Source organism: Arvicola amphibius, chromosome 8, assembly GCF_903992535.2.
Source record: "Arvicola amphibius chromosome 8, mArvAmp1.2, whole genome shotgun sequence".
NCBI classification, from domain to species: domain Eukaryota; kingdom Metazoa; phylum Chordata; class Mammalia; order Rodentia; family Cricetidae; genus Arvicola; species Arvicola amphibius.
In genome coordinates, this window is record NC_052054.1 from 23,066,089 (window position 1) to 23,082,859 (window position 16,771).

Consider the following 16,771-nt stretch of genomic DNA (forward strand, 5'->3'; position numbering starts at 1 on the left):
CACACTTGCAACCTTCTTCTGTGGCAGCATGGTGTGTAATAGAATAACAGATCACAGAAATAACCAGTTAGAGAGACTGGAATAGTTAGCTATCAGAATGCTGCCTTTTCTAGTGCTATCTACACTTAAAGAAATCATTCAGTCTTGTTAGTTGAATTTAGCCTGTAGAACTCTGGAAGAGAAGAGACTTCTCTTGTCTCCATAGAGCAGAGCTCAATTGCTGCTTGAGCTGGTTTTAATCACCATCCATGATGGGATGGTGTCAGTAAGCAGTTTTCATTTGATTTTTTCCAGGTATTTGTAAAAGTAGTGGCTTTAAGAGGTAGAAACCAACCACCTGCTTGAGAAGCTGGGATATAACTTACTTCCTATGTATCCTACATTCTCATGTGGGTCAGGATTGGGGAGGGGGCCAGGTAAGCCACTTCCATTTCTGAAGACACAGGAGGGGGGAAATATCAGTGTCATTTAGGGAGGTCATTCCCAGTCCAAACAGAGGTGACACTCTCTCTGTGTGTGGCCTGTACTCATTTAAGACTGTCTTGAAATCCATTGCTATTAGGCTGATCTTTCTGTGCCAAGGGTTTCTTCACAGTACAGTAACTTTAGGGGAGAATTGCTATTGGAGTCATTATAATGTTACAGAGATTGAAACAGGAAGCAAGTTGTATTTCATCAGACAATGAAGTCTGTTAAGCGGTTAGATATTAAAATGATGTTTTTGGTTTCCGAAAAAATTAAAAGTCATCAAGCCTTATGGGTTGGTTGAATGTAGCCTGTTCTAACTACACAGAACAAGTGCCTAGTTACTACAGATTAACCCAAGCTAATTTAAAAAATTCGAAGCCTTAGCTGTGAAGACTCATCTCTAGGTTGGCTGGAATTTTTGGAGCGATGAAGCAGACCCGAGTTATGTAACTGTCTTTCCCTTTTGGCATTCATAAAAACAAGAAACACTTCCTGAGGTCATCTCACGTTGAGAAAATAATTTAAATACATGAATAAAAATTCCGTTTGGCTCTTTGGCTATTGCCCGACTTTACATGGATCTGTAGTTGGGATGTTTTTGAGGCTGATACTGGTCTGGTTGTCTTTTGTAAGGAACAACAAGCAACACATCCTGTTTTTAGAATAGTCAGCACCAGTCTCGGGGGAATAATTACAGAAATAGCTAGGGTTCCTCCTATATCAGTTAGAAGCTCTAAAATTTCCATTATTATTATGTTTTCCTTTAAAGTCCTCTTCAGAAGTGTGACTTAAAGAAAATTGCGTGGTGTCCTCGGGTTCTAGAGTCCTGCTAAGTCCTGGCTGCCCACTGACTGTGTAACAACAGCCATCTTAAATGCTAAACATTTGTGAACTCCTGTTTTTTTGTTTTTGTTTTTGTTTTTAACCTCTTCCCTCTGGTAGTTTCATCTTTCGGAGGCTCACCAGGATTCCTTTAAATGTTTGCTTATGTCAAAATGAGTGAAAATTGATGAGAAAAATATATTTTGAAACGATTGTAATGTGGCATCAGGGCTGGCGAAGGAGCCAGAATGGTGATTTACAAGCTGAAAATAAGTCTTCCTTTTAGGCAATCAAGTAAAACACTCTCTCTACCTTGGCATCCCTACACCGGATTAGCAAGGAGCTGGAAGTTATCCCTCCCCCAGCATGCCATTAGGAATGACAGGCGGAGCTCTGACAAACTGCTGGCTTAATGGAGCATGTGCTGCTGGCCATACAGCCATGATGTACAGGCTCGATTAGTACCGAGTGACCTCAACTCACATACATTTCCTTTGAAAAGAGACCCGACAAGCTCTGTACCTTCTAAAGAGCATTCCTGCAGGGTGGCCTCTTACAGGGAAGCCAGTCACTTCAGGGCTGCAGGGGTCCCATGTCTCAGCTGTTTGCTTTACCTTAAAGGGCAGCCAGCTCCAGACATCACATCGCAAGAGATTTATTTGTTTTTCCTTAACTTAGAGGCTGTGTGTGGGTGGGTGAAGGGGGGGGGGTATTGCATGTGTGCATGCGTGTGTAATGAAGTTAAGAGGTCAGTGTCGTTGGATATTTTCCTCACTCACTCAATGCTTTATGTTTTTGAGTCTGAGTCTCTCCCTGAGGGTAATGATTAGGCAAATCTAGCTGGCCAGAAGGTCTCCCCAAACCAGCTTTTAATACATGTGGAGTGCCTCAGATCAGAACCCAGATCTTTAGGCCTATGCTTGGAACCCTTTGCCAACCCAGGCTGAGCTGTTTTCAGGGTCCTCCTACAGGGCAGGGATCTCTGTCTGTTTCTGTCCCTGGTTGGTTCTCTGTAAGAAAATGTGAGCCCAAGACATGTTTGAAGCAGATTCTATTTCTGTTGACTTAAGTGGCTAAGTCTCTCCAGCAGAACCTTCTCAGTCCCAAGAGCTGTGTCATGCTTGTGAACCAGAGTTTGCAGTCTTACCTTAAATCCTTGATACCTACAAGGGGACTGTTTGCTGTGCCCTGCCAGATCATAGAGTTGTCAGGTTATAATTAATATTCGATGTGACTCTAATTAAATAGAATTGGTGGGAAATTTCTGGGAGGGTGTAGCAATGCAGCCATGATGTTTGCATTTAAATGTTTGAGATTACTCCTTCACTGAAAATGAAGGTGTGTGTGTGTGTGTGTGTGTGTGTGTGTGTGTGCATGCGCTATATCTCACTCAGCTCTATTGCTTTGGATTTTGGCTGCAGGCTATGGGGACCAGAGTGCATTCAGCTTGCCTTGTGGTGTCGGTCTTTCAAACAGAAATGTTGAAGAATGTATATTCTTTCCCTTTTTTTATTTCTTCAAAGAGATTAAATCACAGCTCTGACAGGAGAGGGCAGGATCTCTGAGAAGACCTCCCCAGTGCTGGGAATTCATAGATCCTACTAGGTCCCTTTCCCTATTGTCCCTGGCAGTGCACTCCCCAGCAGCTCCCAGAGTCTTTGGCCAGCCTCCCAGTGCCTCTGCCTTTGATGTGTGGTGCAGGCTGTCCTCTGGCCAGGTTGTTGTTGCTGTGGCCTGGGCTTCACTCACCGAGTGCCAGGAGGGATGTCCTGTCTGCAATATACATTTCCACAGCCTTAGTCCTGAGGCTGAGTCTGTCTTTGTGTCAGCCACAAGTGCCTGTCCCTGACTGCTCTGCTGTGCCTTCTTCTGGTGTCTGCTGGAGACAGGTTTGCACTCTGCCTGTCCTTTGGGAGGAGGGCCCGCCCTTCTGTGTGGCGGAAGACAGCAGCTCTCTCTGCCAGGTCCATTGTTAGTCTGAAGGGTTTTCTAGGCCCGGCTCCCTGGGAGATCCAACCCAGCTAGTTGAACAGCTTCCTCTGGGGGCTGCACTGACCTTCATTTAGTCTAGGCCTAACCGTTGGATTCCTGAAGACATCATTTCTGGCAGGGGAAGTCTTTCTCAGCTGAACCCTGTGTGAACCGCAAGTCTAGGGGTGTAGTTAGAAGCTGTGCTGCTGCAGATCTAAGTCTGTGACTTCTGGTGGTTCCCCCTTGGCGGTTCTAAAAGCAGGTAGACTAGAGGATTGCAGTGGTGGCTCCAAGGAGTATAAAATGGTCCTGTGTTTCATAACTAGCCCAAAGCTATGCACACCTTATCGTTGTCTGGTGAGGGAGACTTACCACCGATGGTCCTGCGTTCAGAAGGCCAACTCATTTCAACTCATTTCAACCAGAAATTGCCTCAGAAAAGCAAAAGAGATCTCTTTTGTCCTGATTTATGTCATAAGAGGCACTTGCTGTGAATCTCACTAGATTTCCTGCCAAGAGGAGTTTCTCCATGCTGCCCTAGCAAAGCCCATCTCCTTTTCAGGGACAGCTGTTTACTTCTTTATGTGGGAGTTGATAAAGCCCCAAGATTTCATGGTTGCTTTTGTTTTCCTCTAAATTTTCTTTTCCCCCACAAAAACTTCCTTTGTTTTGTTTGTTTTTGTTCTTTGGTGCCCTCCGTTGAGGTTTTGGAGCTCTTTTGCTGTTGTGGGTTTGGAGAAATGAAATAGTTGAAGTTGTCTTGGTCCCATGACTCAGGGGAGGGTACCCGGAAGGGTTCTGAGTAGAGAGATTTGGGGGAAGGCAGGCTTTGTGGTTTCCTCAGGGCATCCCATTCGCATTGTATGTCATGTTCTGAAGCTGTTCGTAAGTTGGACTTGATTTAGATTCCTTATGCTGATGACATTTTCTCCTTGTTAGTGAGGGCTTGCATGTCCAGGTCTGGGATGGGCCTGCGGATGGAAGTCAATAATTCACTGGAGGAAGCCGAGTTCCAGGGCTCTGCCTAGTACAAGGGTTATGATTACAGGTGTCTTACAGTGTTCAAGCCTCGAAGTCTTGAAGTGACGGAGTTCGGTAGGAAAAGCAAGTCCCAGGGATAGTTAATGTTCGTTCCTGCAGCGGCAGCAGCCTGCCTCAATACCTAGGCAGTGACATCATGGCCTGCCTCCAGGTGCCTTTCCATCATCAGCTATGACAGGTGCACCTTTTAAAAGTGCCTGCCAGTCACAGTGGCCCTCGCTTGCATCTCTCTTACCTTCTTTTCTGGCCTGTTCTCTCTGTCTGCCACCCACCTCTCTCATGTCCCCACTTCTAGATGGCCAATCCCTCATATCCTTCCTCCCTTCCTCCTCCGCCATTCAACCTCTTGCACTAACTCTGTTGCATGGGGCATATTTGCTTAGTGGCATACCTTGGCAAGGCCCACCAAAAGGTACCCTCTTTGCTTTTTTTGTTTTAATCCTTTCGGTTAATGCATTTGGCCAGTTGACATTACTGTGAAATATGGCACATGGAGCATCCCAATGTGGTTTCAGCGCTTCACTAAGGGGATGGAGTATGCTCTACAGCCAATGGAAGTAGAATAGTAAGGTCGTTAACCTGGCCTAGGGATGGTGCCCTGTCCTGATTCTTTTTCAAATGCTTCTCCTGCACTTGCTGGTGGCAGTTACATCCCCACAGCTGCATGTTACCATCTTCACAGATGGCCTCTTGCTGGAGTTTCTGCTTTGATAGAGATCTTTTCAGTTCACTCTTGCTTTTCCATCGACTACTTTGTGCAACATTATGTGGGCCAGCAGGAAAATGTTTCAGAGGAGGTTTTAAAAAAAAAAAAAGAAGGTATAATTCATGAATGATTTCATTCTGTTTCTGGGAATGTTTCTTCCTGTTGTCAGCCAGGGTGGGAGGACAGGAAGAAGATTCTGTAGCTGAGGGTGTTGTGTGGGTATGTGCCGTCCCAAAGTACTGTAGAAGAAACATTCATTTTTTTTTGGTAATAAAAGTAATATTCAAACACTAACAGAAAATCATAAATTATGTTAAAAAGTTGTGGCCTAATGGTGTTGAAGCTGTTATTAAAGACGAATGTTAACCAGAGACATACATGTGCAAAAATATGTATACAAAAATGATAATTTTGTGCTCCCAGGCTTACACCCAAAATGGCATCCCTAACACCGTTACTGTTGCCATTGGAACGAATTTGCATGGGACAAAGGCCAGCTATCCAGTCCTCTCCATCCTCGGGTAGGATTTTAACTCTCAGACCTGAAAATGCTTGAATTGCAGTCTCTCTTACCTAGGTTCAAAGTGGATTCTTGCTGGAAGTCTCCAGCGATGAGATCTTTGACCTCAAAGCAGGTGCGCTGTAATTGTCTGAACTCTACTCTCTTGCTCGCCCTGGGGGTCCATCTCTTTCTTCATTCCTGTCTACTTCCCATTTTACCCTGGGACCTGTACCTTCAGCATATTTGAAGCCCTTGGTAGCTGCAGTCGACTAAACTGAATGCTCCCTGTTCTCAGTAATTATTAGCCTTAGGATCTTCACTGTTCATTTTAGCATTGAGCACCTATTCTTTTTGTAAACATTTATTTTTATTTTATGTTCATTGGTGAGGTTTTTTTTTTTTTTTTTTTTTTTTTTGTCATGGGCATCAGGTTCCCTGAACTGGAGTTGCAGACAATTGTGAGCTGCCAAATGGAGGCTGGGAATTGAATCAGGGTCCTCTAGAAGAGGAGTCACTTCTTAGCCAAGTAGCCCTCTCTCCAACTGCAGCACCATGCATAAGAAACAATGTGTGCATGCTCTCTTCCCACCCTGCATACATGTGATGTGTTTGTGTGTATGTGTGTATGTTGTTGTTGCTCAGGTCATAGACTTTATCACTTCCGGCAATGGCTAGCAGAAAGGCAGACACGTAACTGGTTGGCTATTAGTTAAAATCTTGCTGCTCAAACTGCAGCCCTCATCCTAGCACATGATCCATATTTTAGTTTCATTTCAGACTTACAGGATCTAGAACCAGCATTGCAATTTAACAAACTCCCCTGTTGACCATGTGCCTGTTAAAGTTTTAAAATGCACTGTCAAGACCACACCATCTTCAGCTCTCTGCAGAGGCGCTGTTGTGACTTAGAAAGGTATCTGGCTATAGCGGAGTGCTGCTGGCCTTTCCTGTGATGATGATGCTGGTTTTAGTCTTGAAGTATGACTGGTCCCACTTCGGACTGGCGAGATCATTCCATCTGTATAGCACTGGCCTTGCAAGAATGAGGATGAGTTCTGATACCCAGCATGCATGTAAAAAAAAATAAGATTGGGTGAGGCAGAGACAGGAGGATCTCTGGGGCTAAGTGACCAGCCAGTCTAGCAAAGTAACAAGTTCCATGTTCAGAGATATGCTGTCCCCCCAAATAAGGGAGAGCTATTGAGGAAGACACCCAGGGCCAACCTTTGTGTGTGTGCTCTCTCTTCCTCTCCCTCTTTTCTACACATACATACACTTATACACGTACACACATATTATACGAACAAGAGATTCTGTGTGAAGTCATAATCTGTATTTTATTCTGGCTCAAACTATCGTTTCACGCAAATCATACACAGCTCTTCAGATGGCCTCTTGTAGATGGCTCATCAAGGAGTAGACAGTATGATTACTTTCTTTCCATAGCTCCTCCTCCTCCTTTTACTAGTTCCCTCCCCTCTCTCTCCCTTCCCCCTCCTCCCCTCCTCCCCCCCCTTCCTTTCTCCTTGAACTGCTCACGCCCACCCAGCTTGCTATTTTGAACTCCAGGGGAAAAAAATTGTAGACATCTTGCAGTCTTTGAGGAACTATGGTTCAGATGAAATATCTGCCACTTTCTCTATGCATTGTCTTTCTCTGGTAAAGCAGAGAAATGGCTCTTGTACTTTCACAGCACTGAACACACGGTGTGGCTTCTAAAGTAAACACAGAACCAGCCTTGCTCCTTAGGATTTTCACACGGACAATGAAGATGCTTCCTTCTTTCATTTGTGTGTGTCGGCCTTCTCTTGGCCATCAACACAGCGTCTAGATATACGGACCACTTATGCTATCTGAAATGTAACATTGCTTCCCAGTACCTATTGAGTATCCATTAAATCAAGGGTGATGGTGTATGGTTATAATTAGCATGCACAACAAAATGTAGACTGTTTTCAGTCCAAACAAATAGGTTCAAAATATTGTATTATAAGAGATCTTATGTAGCTCAGATTGGTCCCAAACTTGCAATGCAGCCGAGGCTGACCTTGAATTCCTGATCCTCCTGTCTCTACCTGTGTCACGAAGGCCTGGTATTTTATTATGTCTCCAGGTCACTTGTACTCTGTTTTCCCCTGTCTTTGAATCCAAGCCTAGATGACAGAAGAGGCGGGAGACATTGGAGAATGAGGAGGGAGGAAGTTACTTGGCACTGGGCTGTCTGAGGCATTCGTTTTTGTTTTAAATGAGCTCAAGGATTCTTCAGATGGGGGAATAAATGGCTGATGGGGTACTTTGTGGATGTGGTAATGTTTATGTATAGTTTGATCTCAGTTTTGTCAAAAAAAAATTAAGCTGGTTTATTTAAGATAGGACTTATAATACTTATCGTCTACTTAATCACTGTTTAACCACATACAGGGGATATTATTCTGGAAGACTTAAAAGGAATTAGCACAATTAGTTGCTGGATAGGCATGATGTATTTTTAGCAAGTAAAATAGGAACGGGAAAGGAGGAAGGGGAGGCTAACAGAATGTGAACATTTATGGGATGTGAAAGTCGGAGTGTCATCCACACAGAGATAATTTATAATACAGTGTACTTGGTTAACATGGAAACATGAAAGCTAAAGTCCTAAAATGACATTCCCATTAATCACACCTAAATATTGCATTTATGATAAGTGCAATTTTAACCACAATCCAAATGGAAGTTTTTGTGTATGGTTGAAATGAGGGGTAAAGAATACAGGGAATGAAGGCTGCATAACCTGGAGCGAAGCAGCTGAGAACGTTGCAAGCACACAGGTGTATCCGAGATTGTTAGGACAAGAAAAACAAGGAGCAAAGGTTGTCCTTCTACAGACTCAGACACACCACAAGCAGAAGTACCTGAAGCAGCCCAAAATGTGCATGCATGTTCATGCAACAACACAGAATCGTTAGTGCAGTGCCGATCACATAGTGTTACAGTTTGAATCAACGTTCCGTCTTCAATATGTGGATTGAGATAATAAAAATAGAAGTGAGAAACTGACTCCACAGACTCCAGGTAAAGATACAAAATAATCCAGCAACCAGGGGCTGAGAAGATGGTGCTGGCTCTTGTAGCGAGCCTGGGGTCAGTTCCCAGCACCCATAGCAGTTGACTCACAACCGCCTATAATTGCAGCTACAGGATAATACACTTACATGCACACACACACACATGCACACACACACACACATGCACACACGCACGCACACACGCACGCACATACACCCTGCATACAAAGCCATTTAACTGTAAAAGTAAAGCCAGGACCTAAACATGGTCAAGTTATATGATTATTTAATTTTTTTAATTAGAGATAAAAGACAAATTAAACAGTAGCAGAATTGCTGTCACCATTAAAATAATAATAAAAAAGAAACTGAGGTACAACTTGAATTGAATAAACGTCTTTTATGTGTCAAGTACAAAGTTAGATCATTTGCTAAATGTAGGATACCTATTTGTTGTTGGTTGCTTTGTAAGAAATGATAAATCCTTTGATATGGGTTAAATATGAGTTCATAAAATATTCCTGCCTTTTGATTTAATAATTTTTTTCTGATAATATTTTAAGGAAAATAGTATTTCTCGTGATACAGATGAAAACATGTGAAGTCTTTCCCCATATGGGACAAGACTAATGTAAGATGTGACTTCATGCAGACTCTGTGGACTAGGACATGGCTAGGAAAGATGAGCAGCTCGAATACATGGAAATAAAGAAATGCTTACAGAATAGTAGGTAAAAAAAGAATCAAGAGTGCTTATGCAGTACAAGGGCATCTGTGTAAATGCCAGTACGCGTATTGAGTTTGTGTAATAGAATAGGACTGTCTGTCTGGTTCAGATATTTACAATTTTGTTATTTAGCTCTAAGGAAAGCTAATATAAGTAACTAAACAGGGTGGTTGTGCTAACCAGGCTGTTCGGTGGCGCCAGTGGTGACGGGATGGTCTGAAGTTTGCCGTGTTTGGCGTCCCTTCTCTCTTTGCACTCGTTTTTCCTCTCCCAAACCAAGAAACAATTTTAACAGAGTTAATACTCAGTCGGCTTTTTTTCTAAGGTGAGATGCCTCAGTTTGAAAGGAGACACCGTATAAAAGAAACCAGGAAATCCGTTTCTCGTTGCAGACCCTGGGAGGTACTGATCTTCTGAGCCTGGGTTTCATTGTCAGGGAAAGGAGAGTGTTGGAAGATTGTGCAACGCTAGCCCAGGTGTGGAAGGACGGGGTGACTCATGGTTACTCCAGCTGTTGGGGGCTACTTCAGCAGAGAAGCACTACCCTGCTCCAAGGAGTATTCCATGAGCTTGCAGAGCTTGGGCCCTGGGTACGAGCAGGGAAAGCCATCGGTCCAGTCCCAGCCATACAAGCCCAGCATTGTGGGCTTGTCTGATTTATCAGATGTAAATAGCTAAAACAGTCCACTTTGTGACAAGCACGGCCAAGTATTAGCTAATGATAGACGATTTTACTGGCTAGACCTTGAAACGCAAAGTTCTGTTGAACTTTGCCTTTCTGATGGTTCCAAAATGCCTCTGACTGAGCAGCGTCTCCCGCCACACTAGTGCCTAGTGTGGTGTAGGCAGCCATGAAATAAGGTAGAGGGGGAGGCAGTTTAGACACAGGCTCTTCAGCTAGTTGTAAAAAACGTTTCTGTGTTTCTTTGCTTTGCAGCATAGGATTGTCGGCCACTGTAATGCCGTGTGTCACTGTTTATTTCGAAGGAAATGACCATTTTTTTTAAAATGCCACCACCTAGGCTTACAGGCAATATAATTGTCTCTTCTGTGCTCATCACTGGCAGGCATGCCACCATGCCAGTCACGGCCAAGAGTGTATCCTCCTTGCCACTCTTGAACTTTGACAGGAGGTAACTGTGTCCTTAAGTCATCTGAAATCACTGCTCATTCCCCAACCACAGATAGAGAAAAGATGCTTGTAGCTGTGTAGGTGAAAAGGCTTTTAGCATCTGAGCCTGATAACAGATGGGCCTAAAGACTGGTCGTATTCAGAAAATTTAGACTTCTTAGGAGGCAAAAAAATTATATAATTTAAGGAAACCCTATTCTATGTAAGAAGCGAGCAAGACTGGAAAGGGATGTTAGATTTCAATGTTTGTCCAGGTCACTTTTACGTTGTACAAATTAAAAAAAAATTTTTTAAATAACTGTCAAGCTTGAGGGCTGGGGAGATGGCTCAGTGGGTAGAGTACTGGGTATAGAAGCATGAGGACCCGACTTCAGATCCCCCGGCACCTATACACACACACAAAGCCAGGTGTGCCTGAGCACATCTGCAGTCCCAGTGCCAGGAAGTAGAAATGGAGATCTTAGGGGGCTTGCTACCACTTGCTAGGGAGCAGCGTAGCCAGTGGGTGAGTTCCCGATGTAGCAAGAGTCCCTGTCCCAAAATATACAGTGGTGCCCAGAAGACACGGGTACCATAAATACACATACATACATGACACACAGCCACATACAATGAAAAGAAACTGTGTAGGAAGAAGGGATCATGAAGTGTGTTCTGCCTCATGAGGAGATGAGTCCTAGTCTAGTCTCGAAAACGACTAACTGAAAGAATCAGGCACCAGCCTCTACATTCACAAATTGTGCCACAAACCTAGGTAGCACTGTCTCTTGAAAGCCTTCGAAATGCTTAGATAACAACAAAATAGGAAAGATAGATATTTTCTCAGCTTTAAGTGTTCAAAGACATAGTGTTTGTGTTGTGCCATCTTGCACTTCATCGCATGGTGATTTATTTATTGATTCAACAAAATTAGCACACGCACACAGACAGATGCAGACTCACAAGACACCAGCACATACAGAGATATGGAAACATGTGCGCTTGCGCACACACTTTCACAGGATGAACTGGGTGGGGGGGGGGTTGCAGGGCAGTGGTTGAGATCTTAGTTTGCAAGTGCAAGGCCTTGAGTAATATTCCCAACACCACAGAAATAAATGGATGGATAAGTTAATAAGCAAAGCACATGACATTTGTCTTGTCATACTAATGGCAGGAACTCTGCAAGGATAATAAGGACTGTTTATCTTTGCTAATGAAGAAGTCTCTTGAGTCTATGCCCAAGTGAGCTTCCTGAATACCATTCAGTGAACAGCTATGAGGCCAGAATCTTGGCATAGATTTTCTTGAAAGTTCATACATATTCCTTTGACTACTATAGGCTCTTCTTGGATGTGGCTATTGTTATTTTTATTACCCATTATCAGCAATTTTTTTTTGGAGTGAAAATCTTCTAAAATTAGAAGTGATAGCGAATTTATTTCATGCTGGTTTCTTCTAAACACTGATTGATTTCATTAGCTTGTGGAGCAAGACTAGAGAAGTGGCTGTCTCATAATCCAAACTGTGCAATAAGAACCATGTATATACTATGGCTTTGGAATATAGGCTTGAACTTTGACTAGGATGGGGTTGTGTTTATGTTCTGTGACTTCAAAATACCGGCTTGTTTGGAAATACTGAATCTGCCCCAGTGAGACCCGATTCAGGATTCCCTGGGAGCTGTGTAATTTTCTGTCATCTGTGCTCGTGCCCCATCCCCCATCCTCCAGTGTCTATTTTAGTTTCTCTCCAGGTGAGCTATTGCTCGCTTTCTCTTGGAACTGCTCCCATAACTGAGACAGTAATTTGATTTCTGGACCTCAGGACGGGCATTGCGCTGGCAAGACGAGTGGAATGTGCTGGTTATACTTGTAATCAGCTGTCGATGGGGCTTCACTGCTGCGAACAGCTGCCGGGGGAAACAAGACAGCATGCTCGGAATGGTCTGGAAACCCATGCTGCTGAATTCTTTTCAAGATGGGTTGATCGCTCTTACGAATAAGTCACCCATCTAGGTGCTAGTGTCTGTTCCTCAGCAGAAATTGATGTAGCTAAGATTTAATGGCTTTGGTGAAGCACAACCTACATCTTTGTTGTGTCAGCCAATTACAGTAATCAATGGGGGTTATTCCAGAACGATCTCCATGCTTGCTTGCATGTGATTTTTAATGTCCTTGCATTATGTGGTCAATTGTTCCCATGTGCCTATCGGGGTTGGAAATAAACTCTTTCATCTCACTCCGTGACTTTAATCTCTCTATGCTTGAACATTCATTTTGTCCCAATTATAAAATTTAAGTCAGTTACCAAATACTTTTGTTACTTTGTCGCGTGGTACCAGAAAAGACATATTTCTAGTCTCGATTTGAATTTTGTATCGTTAAGTTATAGAGAGCATCCAGCTCCCTATTGAAGTGCTCTTCTCTGTGTGTTTTCCTTAGGTGAAGTCTGTGAGTTTTGTCAAAGACAATGATAATCAGACCTACTGGAAAGATTAAGTGAATTGATTTGATTGGAATCTTCTCTCAACAGTCAGCCAATAGGTAAGTGAATGTACATGCTTTCTGTGGTTTCACTTCAGTTACCAAGGTGTGATGTTAAGTGGGCGTTAAGTGAGATTTCGACAGGAATAGTTTGAAGCCCTCAAAATCAGTGCTAGACCTTGGGGCTGTGACTTCAATGAATGTATTTGTAAATCTGTCCTGCAGCTTTAAGAATTATTTCAGGTTTAAAATTGTGTGTTTGATGTGTTTGGCTGGTGTATGTTTATGTCTGTGTGTGTGTGTGTGTGTGTGTGTGTGTGTGTGTGTGAGATGTGGGGGGATGTGTGCATTTGTATGATGTGTGTGTGTGGCATATGTGCATGGGTGATGTGTGTGTGTAGGGTGTATGTGCATACGCATGCAGGTACACAGGCCTCTGTATACAAAACCCAGGTGAGGATGTCAATATATTCTGCTCTATGCCTCCCTGCCTTAATCATTTGAGAGGGGCCTCTCACTGACTAGACTAGGAGCCAGCAAGCTCCTGAAGCTCTCCTTGCTTTTCCTCTTCAATACTAGAGTTATAAGCAAATATAAGGCTATGCCTGACTTTTTACCTGGGAGCTATGATCCGAACGTCGACTCTCATGCTTACTGAGCAAGTACTTTTACCCACTGAGTCATCTCTGTTGTCTTTGTTCTCTGTTTTGCTTGAACAATGGAAAAATTTACTATTTGAAATTGCTCCTTTTATCAATAATTCTTTTACATTTCATTGTATTATGTTAGATGCAGAGGATTGAGCCCACACCCCTTGCACATGCTAACTCCAGATTCTACTGAACCCCTTTTATTTTATTGGTAATTTTCTTGTAGTCTTGGATCAATATGTGAATATCCTATTTTGCTTTGGGGAAAATCTGTGTGTGTGTGTGTGTGTGTGTGTGTGTGTGTGTGGTGTGCATGTGCATAACTGCATCTTATTGCACTTAAATCTAAGATACAATGAGCTTTTAAGGAAATCCCACATCTTGCCATATTAAGCCATTCTGATGCTATGAAAATTTCGGTTTGTGTGTGACATGATCAGACATGTAAGTTAGGACTTGCTCAGTTGACCTTCATGTTCTGCTAGATAGCAAACAGAAAATTGAGAACCAGGAGGAGTTTGGGCTGTTCCCAGATCGCTAGGGACTGCCAGAATTTAGTGGGAACAGGACTTTGGCTACTCTTAAAATGTCAGCGTAGTAGAGCCTGCTCTCTCAAACAGATTTTTGGCATCAGAAAGTCTAAATGATTCTGATTTTAGGGCTTGATGATTTTTTTTAACACAGGCAAACTCATGCTTTAATTAACCCTTTTCATAGTAACAGAGAATTTTGGGGGAAACTTTTCCTAATTTAGGTCACAAGAATGGAATTATTGAAGTCTTACACGTTTTCCATGATGTTAAAATTGTATACATTGCTATTTAATTTCTCTTCAGATAAACCAGAGTCATTTAAAAATCCAGCGAGTGTTGATGAATAAGAGAAGGAAGTGTCTAATTACTCAGGGAGGCGGTTTCAAACAAAACCAAACACCTATGTTTGTTTGGCTGTGAGTCCCTAAAGGTGCCATTGCTTAGGTAGTCTCTCGCTGATAATATTGTCTGGACTGGCTACCAGCAGCTGCCTTATCTGAGGTGATTTGCCTTGAGGTCTCAGGCTTAGATCTTGCTTCCTTTGTGTAGTCTCTGGACATTCAGGAGAGGAGCAACTTTGGATCTAAAAACTGCAAGGAATCTTTTTCCTCCTGCCTTGTAAGGTTCAGTATTCAAAACTCATATGTGACTCCAAGTTCTCATTGCTATGCACACATAGTGCCATTTGGGGACAGTTTTGGATACTTAAAGAGAAATTAGGAGTCAGATGAAACTCTCATCAGGAAGAGAGATGTTTAAAAAGTTTCAAAAGCAAAGCTTGATTGTGTTTAGTAGTTTCTGTGTATGTCAGAAGATGAAAATTAATACCCCAAACCATCAACTTTAATATTACTCACAGGCTTGGCTTTTATACTTCCTCCAATGTGTGCGCCACAGTGCTCATGTTTAGTTTCAAGTTGTGACGTGTAATGTCAGCTATGCAGAAGAGACTGAAAGTAGACATGGCCTTGCTGCTTGAGCCCTGGGCCTCTTGGACGTTAGCTCCTTGAAAAAAACTTTGTTTTGTGTTACATAAGTGTGCTACTTAATCCACAACATTCTCCAAAGATAAAATATATGGTTGAGCAGAAGTGTGAGCTCGTGACTATTAGTAGGAGCCAGTGACTATTAGAAGGAGCCAGTGACTATGGGTGATCACGAAGACGGTGGTTAGTGCTAACAGTTGAACAGGAACTGTTTGGACTGTATAGGAACTACATTCTGTCCACTCCATGCCTGGTCGTTCTTTAGCCTACCAGCATGGACCTACCTCACAGAGATGGCCTGTTTTCTCAGTTCATCCAGTTGCTGTTTTAGGAAGGGTTTCCCGCTCTGCGTTTTGCTCGTAATGTGTACAGACAATAAGGTCATTGTCTTCTCATAGACTTTAGTGGGAAATTTGACCATGACCTCTCACTCAAGGGCTTATCCTCTAAATAATAAAATATCCCCCAACACAGATTTGTGGCATATAGAAAGATACTGCAAAGAAGGAAATTCTGCAGCCATTAGAATATTCATTTTATGGTAATTCCTGTCAAGAATAAGAAATGTGAATTATTTCATCTTTATAATAATCTTGGTTTTTATACACTGCTGTTTTCCTTCAAGGTGGTAATGCTTTTGACCAATCTTAACATTATATTTCTAGCTAAAACCTGGGTCTGTAACCATGGGTTCTGATCTATGTTCTCAGGTGGAAGTGTCCTTCATTGAATGGGTAGATTTATTTAGGAATTTGATAAGTGCTGTCTTTGCATTGGAGGGAAGAGAAAACATTTTAGCCTTTATTGAGCAAGCTGTATAATTCAAGATCCTAGCTATAAGTTCACGGTCATTTTAAAGGAAGAATTAAGAATCCATATTTATTGGGAATATTGGATTTTAAAGTAGTAGTTAGCTTTCCCAGAATTATATAACTACTACAGTTATTAATATTTAGAATCATAAATTGCTGAAGCCTTATGTTAAGAAGTACAAAATTCCTATTTCTGACATTTGTCAAAATTGCTATTTTTGTGATTTCCTCAGACCCGTTGTTTAGCCTTCCATAGCTCCCTTCTCTTCTGCTATGCCCATATACATTTTTAAAATTCTTCTGATTTCTAAACATTCGGAAGAAATAAAAGGAAACACTTTCTTGTATTTGGACACTTTTCAGCTGCTCAGATGGTGTCCATCAAACCTGTTGTGCTTACTGTGGCTTCTCCTGTCTTTGCAGGCAATTAGCTCCTGTCAATTGTCACAGTATAGCTGACGAACTGTTTCCTTTTGTAACGGGGCAGTTCTGTAGATTTTCATGTGCATGGAAGCCATTTCAATGTAAATCCCTTCTTTTTTTATTATAACTGAAGAGGGTATCATACATGTTTGAGTATTGACAAGAGGAACCAGAACATTGGCTTTTAAGAGCATCAGTACATGATTTCCAGTGACCTCACTTTGTTTCATGATTATAATAGACCCATATGGAGTCCATGAGTCTAGTCGATTTTATGAGCTATCTGGTTCCATTTTTCAAAAAGTATTTCCCTGAATTTTTCAAGCATTTCACTTGGCCACACATTTCATTCATTCATGAAATCAATTTAGTCAATCAGCGTCCATTAAGACAGTCATACGAGCAACACATTTCAGCCCATGTCTGTTCTGTAGCTATTCAGTACCCTGATGGAAGGCTGCTCTCTGATTTTACAGTGTTCTCTTT

At 42.4% G+C, this 16,771-nt stretch overlaps 1 protein-coding gene across 5 annotated transcripts in view; it reads left to right on the forward strand.

Moving 5' to 3' along the window:
• The window catches only part of Hivep2 (HIVEP zinc finger 2), a 191,077-nt gene that overhangs the window by 97,589 nt on the left and 76,717 nt on the right, over positions 1–16,771 (forward strand). For all 5 annotated transcript variants that reach the window (XM_038340008.1, XM_038340012.1, XM_038340011.1 and 2 more), the window contains one exon: positions 12,840–12,941. The gene's annotated coding sequence lies outside the window, so the exon portion shown is untranslated. The remainder of the gene's footprint in view (positions 1–12,839; positions 12,942–16,771) is intronic.